The sequence below is a fragment of the Hemicordylus capensis genome, chromosome 2 (genome assembly GCF_027244095.1).
Source record: "Hemicordylus capensis ecotype Gifberg chromosome 2, rHemCap1.1.pri, whole genome shotgun sequence".
Classification (NCBI taxonomy): Eukaryota; Metazoa; Chordata; class Lepidosauria; order Squamata; family Cordylidae; genus Hemicordylus; species Hemicordylus capensis.
In genome coordinates, this window is record NC_069658.1 from 157,755,390 (window position 1) to 157,776,305 (window position 20,916).

Consider the following 20,916-nt stretch of genomic DNA (forward strand, 5'->3'; position numbering starts at 1 on the left):
TGCAGTACAGAAGCACACTTCCTATCTGTACCATAATAGGAAACAGATTTGAAGGAAATACCACTACTACTACTACTAATAACAAACAAACAAACTTTATTTGTTAGCTGCCCCATAACAAATTGTTCTCTGGCCTATATCCTGGCCAGGTTTACTTTTAAAATAAACACAGGCACAGCCATTCACACAAACAAGTGTACAGACATCTGTACACTCGTACCGCATAATGTCGGAATCGGACTTTAGACAGTAATGCTGTATTAGTGGCCAGACACGTGAAACATCTTGCGTGATCTGTGTCATGTGGAAATGTCATGTGTGTTTCTTTAGATACAAGTCAAGCCTCTCTTTTGAATTCAATAACATATTTTTATTTCTATTTTAAACCTGTGGGTGGTCAGTTCTTTTGAGAAGTGGTCTATAACTGTGGCTCGCTGATTTTTTGTTGAACCCTGTTTGCTCTTTGTGACATCACTCTCTGTGATATTACCAACTGCCTTCTCTCAACTGTCAGCTGCTCAGAAGTTTCTGGTGGGAGCAAAAGGGGTTGATTTCTGCCATTCCTGGAGCCGTTCCCATCACTGAGTGAGAGAGAGGAGCTGGGAGAGGAGCTGCTTCCTTCTCACCTCTGCTTTCCTCTGCCGGGGTTAGCAGAAAGGTTGATCTCCAGATGATGCAGTTAAGGGCTTCAAGGACACCAGCAGGCCTTTCTCTCCTGGGCGCCTTCAGCATCATAGCAGGTACAGGATAAAGATCATGATGGAGGGTAAGGGGCTTCTCTTCTGTGCTGTGAACCGTTTCATCAAGTGGCGAGGAGTTTCAAGGGTAGCCCTGGCTTTCCTCTGTTTCCTTTGGAGGAGACATAGGGGGTTTCTGTAGAATTTCCTTTATCCGGCTGTTAGCTAGACCTTGGTCCACTGGGCCAAGCGAGGCACTTTTTAAAGTAGAGACTCTTCTTTTGAGCAGGGGGAGAGCAGTTGTCCCTCTTCAGCATGGCACAGCGCCCTTTCCAGGGCCTCCCTTGTGTCTCTTTTCCAATCATTTGGCCCTTGGGAACAGGGAGCCAATGGGGGGGGGGGTCCTCCTCTTGTGCCACACAGTTTGGGAAACGGCCCTGCTCCCTGGGCCAAGAGGGACCTTTGGACGAAGTCGCAGTTCCTTTTGGGACACGGAAACATCTTCGGGCCTTCTTGTGACACACAGCTTGGCTTCCCTCCCTGCTAACTGAGCAAAACATTTTTTAAAGTGGTGCCTCGCTTATATTTCGGGGTGGGGGGCAGGGAGCAACTGCCCCTAATCAACTCAGCATAGCATCCTTCTGAGGCTACTGCTGGCGTCTCTCTTGAGCTGCTGCTTGGACCGTGAGCCCCTCTGGGACAGGGAACTCTCTTCTCATTCCTTTTGCAATGTTAACTCCTTTTAGTTAAAAATGGCATCTCAACCTTTGTACTAATTGTGCATCGTGAGTGTGACTGGAAAGAGTGACGAGATCACATGGTCCCTCCTCCCTGCATGAGAGGGAGGGGTCTGGTCTTGTTCAGACACACCTCTGCACGTCATTCAGACCCGGGAACTGCGGGTTAAGTGCTTACACATCTGGATGTATCTGATTTTTCTTTATGTCAAAAGAAAAAGAGATACCAAAGCTGGACCGTGAAAGATTTGGGGGCACAAGAGGAGAGCTGGTCTTGTGGAGGCAAGCATGACTTGTCCCTTTAGCTAAGCAGGGTCCACCCTGGTTGCATCTGAATGGGAGACTTGATGTGTGAGCACTGCAAGATATTCCCCTCAGGGGATGGAGCCGCTCTGGGAAGAGCAGAAGGTTTCAAGTTCCCTCCCTGGCATCTCCAAGATAGGGCTGAGAGAGAGTCCTGCCTGCAACCTTGCAGAAGCCACTGCCAGTCTGTGAAGACATTACTGAGCTAGATAGACCAATGGTCTGACTCAGTATATGGCAGTTTCCTATGTTCTATGTTCCTATGTCTTTTCTTCTGTCTACCTGGAGGAAGGTCAAGCTGCACAAGGAGAATGCAGGATCCTGCAAGGAAACAGCTGACTGTGATGAGGGCATAATCAAGAAAGGTCTGGATTCTTGAACAGTAGAGCCTGAACCAGCTGCACCCAATAAGGGCTGAAGAGACCAGCTACAGGGTGGAGACCTGCAGGCCCCCATTTAAGCCCTGCTGAGTCTAGATGGCCCTTGCTACAAGAGCATGTTTAGCTGTGTTTTCTAATGTTTGAGTCTCTGTCTGTCCAGTATCCCGGCTCTGCTGGCTTATCTCCTGGGGCCTTTGTCTTTTCCTGTTATTCCTTTCTGCAGGAGTTCTCTGGTCCTTGTCCAAACTGTCTTCCTCTCCTCTTTTTAGGCCTGGTCTCCACTTGGCCTAGCAGCCTTCCCTGAGCTGGGCCTGTGCCAAAGTAAAAGTGCCCAGGAGAAGGAGTGGGAATCGGAAAAGAATGAAGGCGAAGCAAGCAATGGAGGATCCTGATAGCTGTGTCTCCTGATCCATACTACAGTCCTGTAAGGTAGGCGAGTCTTGTTGGTTCCATATCACAGATGGGATAACTGAGGCATTCGGGGTTTGCCTGAAGTCTTCTGAGGCCAGATCCAAAGCAGGGACTTCCAGATGAGTCATCCAGACTCCTGGTCAGCCGGTCCTAGTAGCTCTCCTAGTTACAGAGAGGGCTTTGGGAAGAAGCTGGGTCCGTCTTAGAGAAAGTAGGTGCTCTTTGTGTCTCTGAATTCTGTGGGGGACACATGGAAAACTCTGCTGTGTTTGGGTTGTGGGGCAAGCACTGCTGGGCTGTGATGCTGCGTTCCTGGTCTCTTCCAAGGAATCTCTCCAAAGATTGGGGAAAGGAGGCTTGCCTTCTCCCCATGGCTCTGTTCTGTGCTGAGAGCATTTGGGGCTCTTTCCCCCAGCAAGTGCTCCAAGATGGCCCCTGAGGCCCAGGGGAGGTAGGCCCCAAAGTTAAACCAGCTGTCACTGGGGTAGGTGGTGTGGGGCTCATCTGAGCCAGGCCGTGCAATCCCAGTCTGGGAGCCAAATGAGCAGGTGTGGGGAAGAGATGCCCCTGAGGCCCGTGGGGAGTTGCAGGGAGGGAAGGAGAATCGTGTGGAGTGTCTCTTGTTTCAATCTGCAAATCAGCCCTATAGGGTAGGCAAGTCTCCTCCGGCAGATGGGAAGCCTGAGGCCCTGGGGTTTTCCTGATAGATTTTTAGCCTCTCTTAATGTCTCTCTGCCATTTAAGTCAAATACATTTAAAAAATATTGCACAAAGTTGACTGAAATGCAGCAAACTGGAAGGAGGTGGCAGCTAGCAGGCGGTCCTGGGACTGGATTTGGGGAAAGTGCTGCAGAAGTCGAGTGTGTGGAGGGGGTTGCAGGAAGGCCTGGTCCCTGCAGCTGTGTGGAAGACAAGGGCCAGATCGCAATGCTCAGTAGCAGTGAATGGGCCCCGTGAGCAGGGGGGGCTGGTCAGTAAGGGCAGGGGGGCTGTGCCCCCTCACCCCCCAGAATCCCAGGAGGACAGGGGCAGAGGGGAGCATCTCCAGTCAGTGTCCCAGGAGCAGAAAAGGAAGGACTTGCCTAACTGATGTACCAGGCTAGAAGGACTCAGTATCACTTACTGCCTGGCTTTGTGTTTTCATTTTTGAATTCCTGTGTGTCTCCTTGGTTCCCTGTGCCTGCCTCTCAATGTGTGTGCCAAGGTAGGCTTGAGGTGAATATGCCCTAAATATTCTGTTTTCTCAGTATATTCTCACGGGGGCTGGGGGTGGGAATAGGAAATTGTGAGTAATTCCTACTGAGCATTAAAATATTTGGAAAACATTCTCCAAATAATTCTCCCAGCAGCCTCATTGGCAAATGAGAGCTGAACTTTTAATCTGCTTAGAAATGCAGATACAGTTAATTCCCCAGCAGTTATGGCCCATTATTGCTGTGACACCTCCTCCTCTCCCATACTTAATTTACAGATTCACTGTAAAACTGACTCCTGATTCAGTAAGAATTTCCCTTTTTTGTTACTTTGATTTTTAAAATTAATCTCAGCCTGTTCAGAATCATCATAGCATGAATGTTAGCATTGAGGAACAGGAGCAGCCCATCAAGACACACGTTTATGTCCTCTTTTCTGCAAACTGACCTTGGAAAAGCAGAATTAAACACAAAATTGTGAAATGTAAAACCCCACATTTGGTGTGCTGATTGTGTTGTGTCTGTTTACCACAAGACAACTGGCGTATGACTCAGGGAGGCGTGAGTTTGAATCCCCCACTCAGCCATGAAAGCCACTGTGTGTGACTGTGGGCCCACATGCTTGTCTCTCAGCCCAAACTACATCTCTGATGGTTGTGAGGATAATAATCATCATGTAAAAATACGACGATGGATATTCATATATTGCTTTTCAACAGCAGTTCCCAAAGCGATTTACAAAGAGAAATAAAAATAAAGATGGATCCCTGTCCCCAAAGGGCTCACAATCGAAAAAGAAATCTAAGGCAGACACCAGCAACAGCCACTGGAGGGATGCTGTGCCTGGGTTGGATGGGGCCTGTTGCTTGCCCCCTGCAATGGTAAACCCAAAGAAAACCACAGGGCTCTGTGGGCGCCAGGAGTCAAAATTGACTTGACGGCACACTTTACCCTGCCATAGAAATATATGGCACTGTCTATATTGCACTGTCCTCTTTGCCTTCTCCATACTCCATAATCTTAATCTTGACCAATCCCAAACTGAAAGAAGTGTGCACACAAATTCTAAACTTCAGACAAAGATCTTCATAAAGAGAAGAATAGGCAGCAGACACTTACCCATTGTTCCAAGAAAAGAGGTCAATCTCTCTCTCTCTGTATTAAGATTAAGAGAGGCTAGAAAACATCCTGTTCCTTTTTACCAAGGCCCTCTTCATAACGTGGAGACTGGAGTAGCACAGGGCCAAGAGGCTGCACTAGCAGTCTGACAGCCCCCACTGGATGCTGCCTCTATCAGGAAAACCCCAGGGCCTCAGGCTTCCCATCTGCCAGAGGGACTTACCTACCCTATAGGGTTGATTTGCAGATTGAAACAAGAGACACTCCACACGATTCTCCTTCCCTCCCTGCAACTCCCATGGGCCTCCAGAGCATCTCTTCCCCACACCTGCTCATTTTGGTCCCAGACAGGGATTGCACGGCCTGGCTCAGATAAACCCTGTGCAGTAGTCCTGTTCAGGTGTTACATCAACCGTAGATGCTGAAACCAAGATGTACTGGTTTCAATACTAGTACTGGTTTCAGTGCTAGATGTACTGAAACCAAGTACAGCATCCTCTAGAGCAGAGATTCTCAACATTGGGTCCCCAGATGTTATTGGACTTCAACTCCCATAATCCCCAGCCAAAGGCCACTGGGCCTGGGGATTATGGGAGTTGAAGTCCAATAACATCTGGAGACCCAACGTTGAGAATCCCTGCTCTAGAATATGCTCTGTCCCTCACGTCCACACTCCATCCCCATACTATCCATGAGTACAACATTCAGATACTATAGTCACAGATTGTGTGGGCTAAAGAACACGTCAGTGTGAGGATGAGGTGTGCTACTGGAGAATGCTGTAGCTGGGTACAGCATCCATGCTTATATAAGACCTGTACAGGGCTAGTGAATACAGTACCTATGATGCAGAAACTGGCACTTACCCAGATCACAATGGAATGTGGAGAATCCATGCATCTTTGATTGTGTTGAAAATTAGGATATCCCCATGGAGATGGTGGGCTCTGCACTACTTCCTGCACATTGCTACATCCCTAAGGATGCTCTGGACACTGCTCTTAGACCCATCCAAAGATATGTTCTTGCCTAGAAATCCTGACAGTTGCATTTGTAAAACAATAGCAACAGAGAGATGGGAGGGGGGATAAGAAGAATGCCTTAGCTCAATGCTTTATCTGCAGACCTCCACCGTAGTTAGGGTACAATGTAAAGGGACTGAAGTGAAACTTCATTTACATGTCAGAAATGTGGTACTTCTCTAGGCCATGACTGGACACTAGGAACCAAGCAGGAATCTCCCACAGCTTATTTGGGGGTTCTCCTGTCAGCCTGCACAGCTTTTCTGAGGGAGAAGCGAGGCCGATTTTCTCCTCGGAAACAAGGGCTTTTCTGATTAGGGCTATCTCTAGCTGGGAGGTTTTTTTCATGCGAGTTTGCGTTAGCTTATGCAAGGAATGGCACGGGGAGACAAGACTAGGGCCCTATACCTAGCAGTCCTTGCACTGGTTTATCCCACTATGTTCTGTCCACACCAGGGCAAGGTGTAGGGAGCTTCTTGGGTTGGGGTTGCTCACCTGCTCCTCCCTTTGAGGTTTAATCTTTTAAAATTGAGGTATCTTGTAGGTAGGGATGTGCACGGAACCGCCAAACTGCGGTCTGGAACTGGGGTGGGGGTAGCTTTAAGAGCGGCGGGAGGGCTTACTTACTCCTCCCGCCTCTTTCCCGCTCTGGCGCCGTAAGTTTAGTAGTAATTGGGGCGGCAGGATACCTCCCTGCCGCCCCTTCCCCGCTGTTGCTGTAAAACTCCCAGGAGTCCTTTGCATGCACACGCGCACATTGTGCGCGCGCTTCACGTCTCTGTGACGTGCACGCGCGCAAAGGACTCCTGGGAGTTTTACAGCAACAGCGGGGAAGGGGCGGCAGGGAGGTATCCTGCCACCCCAATTACTCGTAACATTACGGCGCCAGAGCGGGAAAGAGTCGGGAGGGGTAAGTAAGCCCTCCCGCCGCTCTTAAAGCTACCCCCCCACCTGAACCGGAACGCCAAGGTCCGGACCGTTCCGGGCCCATCCCTACTTGTAGGGATGTGGATGAATCAAGATCTGTGCACAGATTCACAGCACCGTTTTGGCCCCTTTAAAAGGGAGGAGAGAGCAGGTGTCTGCCTATTCCTCCACCTCTCCATGCTGCTTCCTACTGCGATGGCGCTCCCCCCAGTCGCCCTGGCGCAGCGGTGCAGCAGCACAAGCAGCACACACATGGCCTCTGCACATCTTGGTTTGTGCACATCCCTAGTATGTTGCTGCCCCTGCTAACTGAGGAAAGAGGCACCACCTTTTCAAGAGGTGACTTGGTCATATTGAGCAGTGGGTGGAGCAATTCTTCCTATCCAATTCCAGCATAACACCCCTCCATAGTAGTAAACCACTATGGCCTGGTTTACACAGTCATTTGAAGCTAGGTTTAATGTGGGTTACCAGCATTGAAGTGATTGTGTGAACCAAGGTGTTAACCTGAGATTCCCACCTTGACATGGGTTCATGCAATCACACTAATGCTGGTAACCCACATTAAACCTAGATTCAGACTATTCTGTGAACAAGCCATATGTTGTTGTTGTGTTAAGATTTTTTTTAAGATTTTGAGCCCTTTGGGGAAAGGCAACCATCTTTTTCCTTTTTTCTATGTAATAATAATAATAACAATAATAATTCAATTTCTATACTGCCCTTCCAAAAATGGCTCAGGGTGGTTTACAAAGAGAAATAACCAACAAATAAGATGGCTCCCTGTCCCCAAAGGGCTCACATTCTAAAAAGAAACATAAGACACACACCAGCAACAGTCACTGGAAGTACTGTGCGGGGGGTGAATAGGGCCTGTTACTCTCCCCCTGCTAAATAAAGAGAATCACCACGGTAAAAGGTGCCTCCTTGCCAAGTTAGCAAGGGTTCCTTTAAAACCCTTGTTGCTCTTGTTGAAAAGTGATATAGAAATATTTGACATTGTAGTTGTTGCTGTGGACTTCTGGTAGTTCAGCCAATTTTGTTGCTCGTCTAGTCATCATGGTGGATGATTAGTGCTCGATTGTCTCTTATTTAGCCAGTGTCTTCATTATTTCCCCACTTTTATTTCCATTTTAGCAAAACAGTGCAATAGTGACTAGAACTCCCAGCATCATTTTCTTTTCTTTTTTTAATGTAGGAACAGAAGAAGCTGCCATATACTGAGTCAGACCATAGATCCATCTCTCTCACTATGGTCTACACAGACTGGCAGTGGCTTCTCCAAGGTTGCAGGCAGGACTCTCTCTCAGCCCTATCTTGGAGAAGCCAGGGAGGGAACTTGAAACCTTCTGCTCTTCCCAGAGCAGCTTCATCCCCTGAAGGGAATATCTTGCAGTGCTCACACATCAAGTCTCCCATTCACATGCAACCAGGGTAGACCCTGCTTAGCTAAGGGGACAAGTCATGCTTGCTACCACATGACCAGCCCACCTCTCTGTAGCTGCAGGATGTGTGGATTTGGATAGGGGCCAGGGTGCAGAGGGATGGGGATCCAGTCTTCTGCTCTTGTGCCAATTACCAGCTTAGATCTCAGTATTCATCACGGAAAGGAAAGCTTATGGGCATTTCCCCTTCAACAGCTAACAAATTCTGGTAGCAATTAGCATTAGGGCTGTGGATTTGAGGGGAAGCATTATACCCCTCCTGCACACTACAAATGTCATCCAAATCAGCCCCTCCCTTTGTGGCTTGCTTTATTGGAGGGAGGAGAGGGCATTAGGAGTTCCATAGAGATCCTGAAATACAGTCCTTCTATGTTCAAATACACCCCACCCATTGAGTATTTATCCTGTCTTGAGATTCAAGGTATAAAGAGAGTCTTTGGTCCTAGCAAAAATACATAATTTCTCCCTACAATCAGGCTCTGAAACTACAGGCTGCTTAGCTTAACTTCTGTGCCAGGTAAATTGATGGAAAGCATACTTAAGGACAAAATTGTTAAACAAATAGAAGACTAGGCCTTGCTGAATGAGAACAGGTTCATATGTGGTCTGGTAACAGAAGGCAGGAATAAATGGGCAGTTTTCACAATAGAGGGAAGTGTGAAGTGGGGTCCCCCAGAGATCTGTACTGGGACCAGTGTTATTCAACTTGTTCATAAATGATTTAGAAATTGGGGTAAGCAGCTAAGTGGCCAAATTTTCAGATGACACTCAACGATTTAGTGTAGTGAAATGCAAAACAGATTGTGAAGAGCTCCAAAAGGATCTCTCCAAACTGGGTGAGTGGGCGACAAAATGTCAAATGTGGTTCAATGTAAGCAAGTGTAAAGTGATGCATATTGGTATTTTAAAAACCCCAACTTGACATATACACTGATGGGGTCTGAGCTGTCAGTGGCTGACCAGGAGAGAGAGCTTGAGGTCATGGTGGACAGCTCATTGAAAGTGTCCTCAGTGTGCGACAGCTGTGAAAAAAGGCCAATTCTGTGCTAGGGACCATAAGGAAGGGGACGGAAAATAAAAATGTTAGTATTATAATGCCCTTATACAAATCTATGGTGTGGCCAGATTTGGAGTACTGCGCACAGTTCTGGTCACCGTCTTTTAAGAAGGACATTGTCGAACTGGAAAAGGTGCAGAAGAGGGCAACCAAGACAATCAGGGGCCTAGAACTAGGGGCATATCTAGGGGAAATAGTGCCTAGGGCAAGCACTGAAATTGCACTCCTGTCCAAACAGGGATGATGGGACTTGTAGTCAACAATATCTGGAAATGCCTGTTAAAAGGAACACTGTACCATCTAGAGTAGAACACTGTACCATCTAGACATGGTTGTTGATCAAAACCTGAAAACATGAGCCATCTCTGTAAAAGACTTAGAACAGCAGTCAGGAGTTATGTGAGGATTCCAAGTTTCATTTTCGGTCTCATCTCATGCTTTAAAAAAACAAAAAACAAAACCGTGACTTTGTCCTAGAGGATCACCTGCCCAAATAGCCACTAGCAAAATAGGGGAAGAAGAAGGTGTTGGTGGTGGTGGTGGGGTGTCTATAAACCAGTGAATGATTCCTGCCAGCCTTTGTCTTGTGATGACTGTTGGCTCATGATGGGGTATATGTGCATTCACCACACTAGTGCTTACTTTGGCACCAGGAGGGAGGAGGATACATTAGTTTGCCACACGAGACAGAGGAATTTGCATTTGCAACAGGAGCAGACAGCCAAGTTCTGGCAGGGCCAAAACCAGCCCCTGCCAGACTAAGAAATCATTGTCATTTGCCCCTTCCTGTCACAAGCAGTGTGCTGTTCTTTTATTATTGACTCTAACTCTCAGATATCCCAGTCATGGATGGAAAATTCAGGGTCAATTTACAAGAGACACATTTTCTACATGGAAGTTTCTTCTGTGCAGGTGTTGTGCAGAAAGTTTTGTGTAGTGACCACCAGGGGCATAGCAAGGTTGGAATGGGCCCAGAGATGAGATTTTAAAATGGGCCCCCAGCCCCTCAAAGTCCAGGGCCTCCACACATCCCAGGCCCCCAAGGATTAAGTCTGATATTTCAAAATAAGTATGCTGCCTGGAAATACATTTCACTGAATACACACACGCACACTTCACAGTATATAGTGATAGACATTGAGTACTATATATTTGTGCTACTTTTAATGCCTAGAACACACCAGAAACACTAATTATTAAAATGGCCTCCTCGCTGCAGATTAGCAAAGGAGACTTTCAACCATGCAGGGTGAGCCTATGTTTGTTTTCTCAGAATTCTTGAACAAATTCAGTCAAGTTTGATTCCAGGAGGTTTTTCACATGAGGCTTTTAAAGCCCTTTAACACACACCTCCTCTGGAATGGAGGTGCTGCATTCACATGTTGGCCAGATTTATCCTGAAGTCCCTACAAGTTATTGGGGAGCAGTTCACACGCAATTCAGGTTTTTCCACTGCTCGTTAGAGTGCAGCCTGATTGATATCCAGAGTATGAGAAGATGCTCTTATACAAAAGTTCTCATGTCTGAGCAAGTTACAGTCTTCATATGCTCATTGTAAGAGAGCAACTAATCATTGGTTTGACTCATGCTGTAGGACACTAAGTAAACAATTGAAGAGTATTTACAGACAGTATAGATCGGGCTCAGAACACTCCCACCAATCTATTTTTCAGATAAAGAAAACATACAAAAGCCATCTCAAATTTGCTAAACATCAAGCCTCACAAAATGACAATGGATATTCATATACTGCTTTTCAACAGAAGTTCCCCAAGCGATTTACACAGAGAAATAAAAATAAAGATGGATCCCTGTCCCAAAGGGCTCACAATCGAAAAAGAACCCTAAGACAGAAGCCAGCAACAGCCACTGGAGGGATGCTGTGCTGGGGTTGGATGGGGCCTGTTGCTTGCCCCCTGCAGTGGTAAACCCAAAGAAAACCACAGGGCTCTGTGGGCGCCAGGAGTCAAAACTGACTTGACGGCACACTTTACCTTACAAATGCCATCGGTATATAAATATCAGAGCATCAGCATTTAAAATGGTGTCTCTTTGCTCAGTTAGCTGGGGTAGCTGCTAATTGAGTCAAGTTAAGTAGCTAATTGCTAAACTTTATTTTCTTAAAACTACTTGCTTTCATAAAACTCCCCTGCCTTGTCTAGCACTCCTCTGTGTATATGGAGATTGTAGCAAATCCTAAGAGATCAAAGGTAAAGGTAGACTGTGCCGTCGAGTCGGTATCGACTCCTAGTGACCAGGAGTGGTTTACCATTACCATCTCCCATGCAGTACGAGATGATGCCTTTCAGCACCTTCCTGCTGCTGCCCCATATAGGTGTTCCCCATAGTCTGGGAAACATACCACCAGGGATTTGAACCGGCAACCTCTGGCAGTCATGTCATTTCCCTGCTGTGCCATTGAGTAGCTCCTAAGAGATTAGCAAAGCATAAAAAATCTTTCTCTATTTCACAGTGTTGAAGAACCTCTTGAATTTGTCTTCCCAGAAGATGGAGAGGTAAGTCTGACTCCTACCACCTCCAGAGGCCAGACTGTCAGAGAGCTACATAGGAAAAGACAGCAGTCCACAGATATCAAAGGTGTTGAAAAAGGAGCGTACTTCCTCTCTGTTGCTACTGAGCGCAGCACTGAACGCTGCCAATACGAGAATGCAGGTTTAGGCTAGGCAGTAGGAATGCTTTCCCAAATGGGAGAAGGGTTGCCAAGGTCACCTCATAGAGTCCTGGGCTCCTCTTTGCTGATGGTTTTCAGACAGAAGCCAGATAACGATGATCTCCAAGGAGCCTTCCCACTCTAAAATGCAAAGATTCTGCTGTGATCGTCACATTGAGTCTGCAAGGGATCTGCAAGTCCCGCCCCCCCGACACCCAGACTGATTCTATTTGCCCCCCAAGTTGACTGCAGTTATGAGGAAGCAGATTTAAGCTAAGCCTTGAGAATAATTTCCCACGGGAGAGATGTCTGCAGAGGCACACACAACCATCCCAAGTACAGATATAGATAGTATAGAGGTACACTCGCACATATACTTGTGAACACTTTTTTAATGTCAATAATTGGTAAAGAGGGACCAGTGATGCATGGATTTATTTTTCTGATTGAATCCCTTCCCTTGATGGGAGTTGCAGCCCAACAACATCTGGGACCAAGTTTGAGAATCTCTTGTCTGTTGGCTTCCCAGAGGCATCCAGTGAGCCCCTATGGGGAAACAGCATGCTGGATTAGATAGGCCTTGGGTCTGATCCAGCAGGGCTGTTAGGTTCTTAACAGTCAGGTATGATGGGAGTTGTAGTCCAACTTCTATTTCCAGTCATTCTCTTCAGCCTGACCTACTTTACAGGACTATTGTGAGGATAGAAGAATTGCATATTTGGAGGTCCCGGCAGTAAGGGCAGATATAAATTCCAGAAGCCAAGGGTTCTTAAAATTGGGTCCCCAGATGTTTTGGGACTAGAATTCCCATCATCCTCAGCTACAAAGCCTTGCAGGAGTATTGCATGTCTTGTTTATCAAAAGGGAATCATGCATGTTTGGAATGGAAGGGTCCTTGTAAGAGCCCTGAAAAGTTAGATTACACAGAAGTTATATTAGAAGTTACAAATATTTTAAAGTTGATGCTTATGCTTTATTTTAAAAATATTTATATATTTCATATTGAAAAGACTCTTGGTTAAAACAACGCAGGGTTGTGTACAGCCCATCGGATCCCTCTACTACCTCTTGGTTTCTCCCAAGACGTGCTCAAGAGAGATTTCCATAGAGATCTGCTTGCACAGACATGACACTTTCATCTTGCTTCTGAATCCTTGCAATAGCTGCCACTTGAAGCACTAGAGGGGTGGGGAGGGATAGCTATTCACAGCAATTAGCCAAGAAGCTAGGGATGACCCACCTGTAGCTCAGCAGCTGCTGTTGGACTAGAATTAGCATCATCCCCAGCTGCTGTGTTGAGACTACAGATGATCACCCCCATCAAAACAGGTGGCTGGGGATGGTAGAAGTTGTAGTATGGTGGGAGTTGTAATCCAACACAGTGATAACAAATATAGTCCCCTGATGCAAATCCATGGTGAAAAGCATCGTGAAAGAAAGCATCAGGGTTTGGGCAACAGCTTGTATAAGGGGGCTGGATAAAGAAATCAACATGAAAATAGGAAGGTTGAAACTAAGGGCGAATAAGGGAAGGCCATTAAAGTAACACATTGATCTGAATTTAAGATGCTATTACCCCAAATGATTTGATGTTAAAACTCAGGGTCATGACGTAAATTCAGAATCCTGCTGTTTTAGGTAAGTAAATGTTTAACATATATTAAACTGCCACCCATTCCTGGAGGGCCATTCGCCCGTTTGGCGTTCCCCCCTCCTGCCGGACCCCACAAGGCTTGGCGTTCCCCCCTCCTGCCGGACCCCACAAGGCTTGGCGTTCCCCCCTCCTGCCGGACCCCACAAGGCTTGGCGTTCCCCCCTCCTGCCGGACCCCACAAGGCTTGGCGTTCCCCCCTCCTGCCGGACCCCACAAGGCTTGGCGCTCCCCCCTCCTGCCGGACCCCACAAGGCTTGGCGCTCCCCCCTCCTGCCGGACCCCACAAGGCTTGGCGCTCCCCCCTCCTGCCGGACCCCACAAGGCTTGGCGCTCCCCCCTCCTGCCGGACCCCACAAGGCTTGGCGCTCCCCCCTCCTGCCGGACCCCACAAGGCTTGGCGCTCCCCCCTCCTGCCGGACCCCACAAGGCTTGGCGCTCCCCCCTCCTGCCGGACCCCACAAGGCTTGGCGCTCCCCCCTCCTGCCGGACCCCACAAGGCTTGGCGCTCCCCCCTCCTGCCGGACCCCACAAGGCTTGGCGCTCCCCCCTCCTGCCGGACCCCACAAGGCTTGGCGCTCCCCCCTCCTGCCGGACCCCACAAGGCTTGGCGCTCCCCCCTCCTGCCGGACCCCACAAGGCTTGGCGCTCCCCCCTCCTGCCGGACCCCACAAGGCTTGGCGCTCCCCCCTCCTGCCGGACCCCACAAGGCTTGGCGCTCCCCCCTCCTGCCGGACCCCACAAGGCTTGGCGCTCCCCCCTCCTGCCGGACCCCACAAGGCTTGGCGCTCCCCCCTCCTGCCGGACCCCACAAGGCTTGGCGCTCCCCCCTCCTGCCGGACCCCACAAGGCTTGGCGCTCCCCCCTCCTGCCGGACCCCACAAGGCTTGGCGCTCCCCCCTCCTGCCGGACCCCACAAGGCTTGGCGCTCCCCCCTCCTGCCGGACCCCACAAGGCTTGGCGCTCCCCCCTCCTGCCGGACCCCACAAGGCTTGGCGCTCCCCCCTCCTGCCGGACCCCACAAGGCTTGGCGCTCCCCCCTCCTGCCGGACCCCACAAGGCTTGGCGCTCCCCCCTCCTGCCGGACCCCACAAGGCTTGGCGCTCCCCCCTCCTGCCGGACCCCACAAGGCTTGGCGCTCCCCCCTCCTGCCGGACCCCACAAGGCTTGGCGCTCCCCCCTCCTGCCGGACCCCACAAGGCTTGGCGCTCCCCCCTCCTGCCGGACCCCACAAGGCTTGGCGCTCCCCCCTCCTGCCGGACCCCACAAGGCTTGGCGCTCCCCCCTCCTGCCGGACCCCACAAGGCTTGGCGCTCCCCCCTCCTGCCGGACCCCACAAGGCTTGGCGCTCCCCCCTCCTGCCGGACCCCACAAGGCTTGGCGCTCCCCCCTCCTGCCGGACCCCACAAGGCTTGGCGCTCCCCCCTCTTGCCGGACCCCACAAGGCTTGGCGCTCCCCCCTCTTGCCGGACCCCACAAGGCTTGGCGCTCCCCCCTCTTGCCGGACCCCACAAGGCTTGGCGCTCCCCCCTCTTGCCGGACCCCACAAGGCTTGGCGCTCCCCCCTCTTGCCGGACCCCACAAGGCTTGGCGCTCCCCCCTCTTGCCGGACCCCACAAGGCTTGGCGCTCCCCCCTCTTGCCGGACCCCACAAGGCTTGGCGCTCCCCCCTCTTGCCGGACCCCACAAGGCTTGGCGCTCCCCCCTCTTGCCGGACCCCACAAGGCTTGGCGCTCCCCCCTCTTGCCGGACCCCACAAGGCTTGGCGCTCCCCCCTCTTGCCGGACCCCACAAGGCTTGGCGCTCCCCCCTCTTGCCGGACCCCACAAGGCTTGGCGCTCCCCCCTCTTGCCGGACCCCACAAGGCTTGGCGCTCCCCCCTCTTGCCGGACCCCACAAGGCTTGGCGCTCCCCCCTCTTGCCGGACCCCACAAGGCTTGGCGCTCCCCCCTCTTGCCGGACCCCACAAGGCTTGGCGCTCCCCCCTCTTGCCGGACCCCACAAGGCTTGGCGCTCCCCCCTCTTGCCGGACCCCACAAGGCTTGGCGCTCCCCCCTCTTGCCGGACCCCACAAGGCTTGGCGCTCCCCCCTCTTGCCGGACCCCACAAGGCTTGGCGCTCCCCCCTCTTGCCGGACCCCACAAGGCTTGGCGCTCCCCCCTCTTGCCGGACCCCACAAGGCTTGGCGCTCCCCCCTCTTGCCGGACCCCACAAGGCTTGGCGCTCCCCCCTCTTGCCGGACCCCACAAGGCTTGGCGCTCCCCCCTCTTGCCGGACCCCACAAGGCTTGGCGCTCCCCCCTCTTGCCGGACCCCACAAGGCTTGGCGCTCCCCCCTCTTGCCGGACCCCACAAGGCTTGGCGCTCCCCCCTCTTGCCGGACCCCACAAGGCTTGGCGCTCCCCCCTCTTGCCGGACCCCACAAGGCTTGGCGCTCCCCCCTCTTGCCGGACCCCACAAGGCTTGGCGCTCCCCCCTCTTGCCGGACCCCACAAGGCTTGGCGCTCCCCCCTCTTGCCGGACCCCACAAGGCTTGGCGCTCCCCCCTCTTGCCGGACCCCACAAGGCTTGGCGCTCCCCCCTCTTGCCGGACCCCACAAGGCTTGGCGCTCCCCCCTCTTGCCGGACCCCACAAGGCTTGGCGCTCCCCCCTCTTGCCGGACCCCACAAGGCTTGGCGCTCCCCCCTCTTGCCGGACCCCACAAGGCTTGGCGCTCCCCCCTCTTGCCGGACCCCACAAGGCTTGGCGCTCCCCCCTCTTGCCGGACCCCACAAGGCTTGGCGCTCCCCCCTCTTGCCGGACCCCACAAGGCTTGGCGCTCCCCCCTCTTGCCGGACCCCACAAGGCTTGGCGCTCCCCCCTCTTGCCGGACCCCACAAGGCTTGGCGCTCCCCCCTCTTGCCGGACCCCACAAGGCTTGGCGCTCCCCCCTCTTGCCGGACCCCACAAGGCTTGGCGCTCCCCCCTCTTGCCGGACCCCACAAGGCTTGGCGCTCCCCCCTCTTGCCGGACCCCACAAGGCTTGGCGCTCCCCCCTCTTGCCGGACCCCACAAGGCTTGGCGCTCCCCCCTCTTGCCGGACCCCACAAGGCTTGGCGCTCCCCCCTCTTGCCGGACCCCACAAGGCTTGGCGCTCCCCCCTCTTGCCGGACCCCACAAGGCTTGGCGCTCCCCCCTCTTGCCGGACCCCACAAGGCTTGGCGCTCCCCCCTCTTGCCGGACCCCACAAGGCTTGGCGCTCCCCCCTCTTGCCGGACCCCACAAGGCTTGGCGCTCCCCCCTCTTGCCGGACCCCACAAGGCTTGGCGCTCCCCCCTCTTGCCGGACCCCACAAGGCTTGGCGCTCCCCCCTCTTGCCGGACCCCACAAGGCTTGGCGCTCCCCCCTCTTGCCGGACCCCACAAGGCTTTTCCAGTTGTTTTCTCAGGAGTGGGACAGGACTTCGCTAACTCATGAACCAAGGTTGTACCCAGTATTATTTCCTTTCTCATTTTGTCTTATTTTATTTCAATTCTTGTGTCTGTCCTTCGTTCCCTTTTCTTGTTTCCCCTGGAACTGTATTCGGTGCCCTTCAACTTTATTTGGGCAATGTCCCCCAGAAGTTTTGTATGTGAAATTTTTGTACTTTTAAATTGCCTCTCTCTTAAATGGTATCTTTAAATTTTTGTGCAGCCTATTGGATCCCTCTGCTGCCCTTTGATTTCTCTTGGACCAGCTTGACAGATGTTTCCATAGTAGTCTCTTTCCACATGTTTCATGTTTCTGCTGCTTGTTTGCTGTAGCTGCCACTTGAGCCCTCATGCTAAATATGCTAAATAAAATAAATGTGTGGTTTTGTGGGGCAGCGGGTGGGGCTATCTATTCACAGCATTTAGGCTCTGGCCGGGTGGAGTTGTGGTGTCAAGAGGGGGCAGGGCAGCAAACTGATTCTCTACAGAGCAGACATCCAAAAGCAAGAGAAATGGCACAGAGGAAGCCGAGAGGCTAGAGATTGCCCGACGCTCCCCAGCTCTTGTTGGATTACAACTCCCATCATCCCCAGCTTCTCTTGTTCAGGACTACAGCTCCCATCACCCCCTGCCATAAAGCTTGGCTGGGGATGATAGAAGCTGTCCTCCAATCACCCCCAGCCCCCTTGTATTGTGGCATGAGTTGATGGGAGTTCAACAACAGCTAGAGAACCTCAGGCTGGCCACACCTGCAATAACAAATACAGTCCCCTGATGTAAATCCAGATCTTCTTATGAAGAGAACCATCACGTTTTGAGCAATGGCTTGTTGGGTGGGGGGGCGGATAAACAAATCAACATGAAAACCAGGCAGTTGAAACAGAGGGTCGTGAAGAAAACACCACTTAAGTAGCTCACATTTGTTTCCTTTTTCTTCTCTCTCGGCTATACCAGCAAAGAAGAGCTTCCCTTTCAACATCTAACAAAGGATCCCATCCTGCTTCTGATGCACTGTTATCAACGCGAGTGCTGAGGGTTGCCTCGGCCGGGTAAATATGCATTGACACAATGACAAATCTCTCCGGTGGCTGAGCGGAATGGTGGGCCCTAGAGAAGGCAGGAAGAGGCTGAGGAGAGCAACCCCACAACAGATGCCCATTCCCTTTTTGACTAGGTTTGCAAAAGCCTCGTGTACACTCAAGGTCATGAGGCTTTTGCAAAGAGGGGGCATAGTTTCCCGGGAAACGACTTCACCCCAGGAGTGGAATCCACACCTTAGTTTACAGAGCTCCCTTCAAACTAGTTACTGAAGTTGCAGCCCAGGTTTGCACCTGTTCCCTCTGTCCCATCTCTTGATTCCGAGTCTGGGTCCCCAACCCCCCCTTCCCCTGGCTCCACATCCAGTGCGGGGTGCAAATGTCACGTCCAGTCCTGGCAGGGTGCAAGAAACAAGGCTGGACCCCACAGTGAACCATTCTGTAAGGCCAAGCAGGGGGGCAGAGGGTGCGCTAGTGAAAGCGATCCCCGCCCTCTCTTGGCCTTCTGCAGGGACACCTTGGCATCCACTCACCCCCCTCAGGTGACAGTGTGGGATTAGCCGGTCGCCATTTGGGGCCGAGTAGGAATTTTCCCCATCCACCCGGATTGGCCTGGAGGTGGCTGGTTTTTTGCCTACTCTGCACTGTTGCACTGGAAGGGATTTCTGATCTGGCGGATGTTAGGAGTGGTGCCGCTAAATAGTGTAGCCCCTTGGTCACCATGGCAGGTCCGAGGAGGGGATGTAGTGCCCCACCCCATTGGTGGCAGGTGCGATTTCCCCCAGCTACACTCTAGTTCTCTGCTAAAATGAGTCAATAAAGTGATGGCCCTAGTTTCAACCCATTTCCTGTGTGCTGTCGTTTATTTCTGGGTGTGGGTGCAAAGGGACTTCATGGCAGAACGCTTGCAAGACAGTCTCAAGTAGCATTGAGTGTGAGCTATAGATCCACAAAGGCAAGCTTTACAAAGAGGCAGAATCCGAAATTCAGGAGAAGCATGAGTTGCTCCTTCTGCTCTAGACAGGTCTTCTGCTCCTCCAACTCCACAAATGGGAGTCTGGTTCATACTCACACAATCAAGTGGCAAAGCTCTGCATAGACTGTATCACTTCAGGCTGCAAGTGGAAGGTAGGGTTTTTAAATGCTCTCCCTCATAATAGTTTTTTTTAAAAAAATAGCATGTTGGGAACAAGTGTTCAACTCAGGGGTGCAAACAGAGAAAAAGCTTAAGGAGCACCTCATTAATTTTATTTTGTGGATAGGTATGGGCTATTAGAGGCACAGTGGGGAAGTAACTTGCCTAGGGAGCAAGAGGCTGCTGGTTCAAATCCCCGCTATTTCCCAGTCTATGGGAAACACCGATATCGGGCAGCAGTGATATGGGAAGATGCTGAAAGGCATCATCTCATACTGCCGGGAGATGGCAATGGTCAACCCCTTCCCAATTCTACCAAAGACAACCACATGGCTCTGTGGTTGCCAGGAGTTGGCAGGTGGTGTGATAAAATGCAGGGGAAACTGCTCAATTGGTTAAGGGTGATGTGCACTCTTGGTTCAGTCTAACCCTTTCCCTTCAGAGCTATTTTTCGATGTGCAGGGATCTTCTGTGGGGAGGGATGCACAAATCACACATCTGCAGCTTGAAGTGATACAATCCAGGAAAAGGTTACTCAGTGATTTTGCTGAATGTTTCAAGTATTGTCAGCAGTCTGTCTGTGAGCACAGCAAAAAGAGAATCTGGTGTTTAGTAGGTGCCAGCATGAATTTGTCACACTGGAGTAATCTCTCCTCCTCTTTTAACAGAGTTACTAGTTTGGTAGAGGACAGGGATGCTGTGGACAAAGTGTGCCTTGATTTCTGCAAAGCATTTGACACAGTCCCCACAATATTCTCCTTGACTTCTGTGGAGAATGGGGCCAAAAACTCCATGTTGTAGGTTTGCTTGGTCTTTATTTTGATTTATATTTAAAATGGCTGTCCATTCCCCACTTGCGTTGCTGGAGTAGATGAAACCTTGACCTTTTCTCTACCCCAGGGTTGTCTTTCTGGCTGGTGTTCATCCCTGCCCCACCCCCCCTAAGTTCTGGTTTGTGTTTGCCCTGATTGGCTAATGCAGGGCGCTTTCCAGATTACACTCTGAAATTATGCAGGGATTGTGGTGTCACAACACAGGAAGTATGGAAGCACTCTGAGCAGATCTGGAGTGACACTGTTGTAGGGTTTAATCTGGAAAGCGCCCTCAGGAGGTGGGCAGAGTTCCAGGGATTCAAAGGGGAGGTTGGAGCAGTTTATGGAGCAGGAGAGCAGTTGGAGGAGCTGAATCGCAAAGAAGAGCTGAAGATCACACAGAGGAGCTGGATTGCTCTTGGAGCAGCTGGAGGAACAGATAGCAGCAGAACCAGACAAGGCAGCGCTGAGCAGAGAGAGAGAGAGACAGGCTTGCAGGGAAGCCAAGTGGGCTGACGAAGAGCTGCTGGTGAGGTGCCTCTTAGGGCCAGCGTGGAGTGTCCGATAATTGCTGGATGGGCTTATCTCATTTTCTTCTTCTTCTTCTTTTTTGCTCTTATGGTTGTTAAACATTGCAAAAGCTACGTTCAAATTGGTATTTTTCCCTCTCAAGTAAAGATTTCACCTCTTGATTAAATTCTGGTGTCGTCTCTGTCTGTGTTCTCCACCCCAGGCTTAAATGCCACACCACCCTGCCTAGATTGAGTGAGAGACGGAAGGCTGATGGGCTGCCAAGTGGAGACAGCCAGGAAACATAAGGAATTCCACTTGGGGTCAGCAGCAGTAAAGCTGGTCAAATCATGGGGCTGGTTGAGACCAGACCGTGACAA

At 51.1% G+C, this 20,916-nt stretch overlaps 1 long non-coding RNA gene across 4 annotated transcripts; it reads left to right on the forward strand.

Moving 5' to 3' along the window:
* The first annotated feature begins 522 nt into the window (after window positions 1–522).
* Window positions 523–18,923, forward strand: LOC128346954 (uncharacterized). Of its 4 annotated transcripts, none has more exons than XR_008317315.1 (4): window positions 523–766; window positions 2,367–2,526; window positions 11,745–11,787; window positions 17,997–18,923. It is a non-coding gene; the product is annotated as an uncharacterized LOC128346954 (long non-coding RNA). The 4 variants fall into 4 exon arrangements; XR_008317313.1 differs by having other exon boundaries at window positions 524–740; XR_008317314.1 differs by lacking the exon at window positions 523–766 and adding an exon at window positions 1,800–2,082.
* Window positions 18,924–20,916: the final 1,993 nt, after the last annotated feature.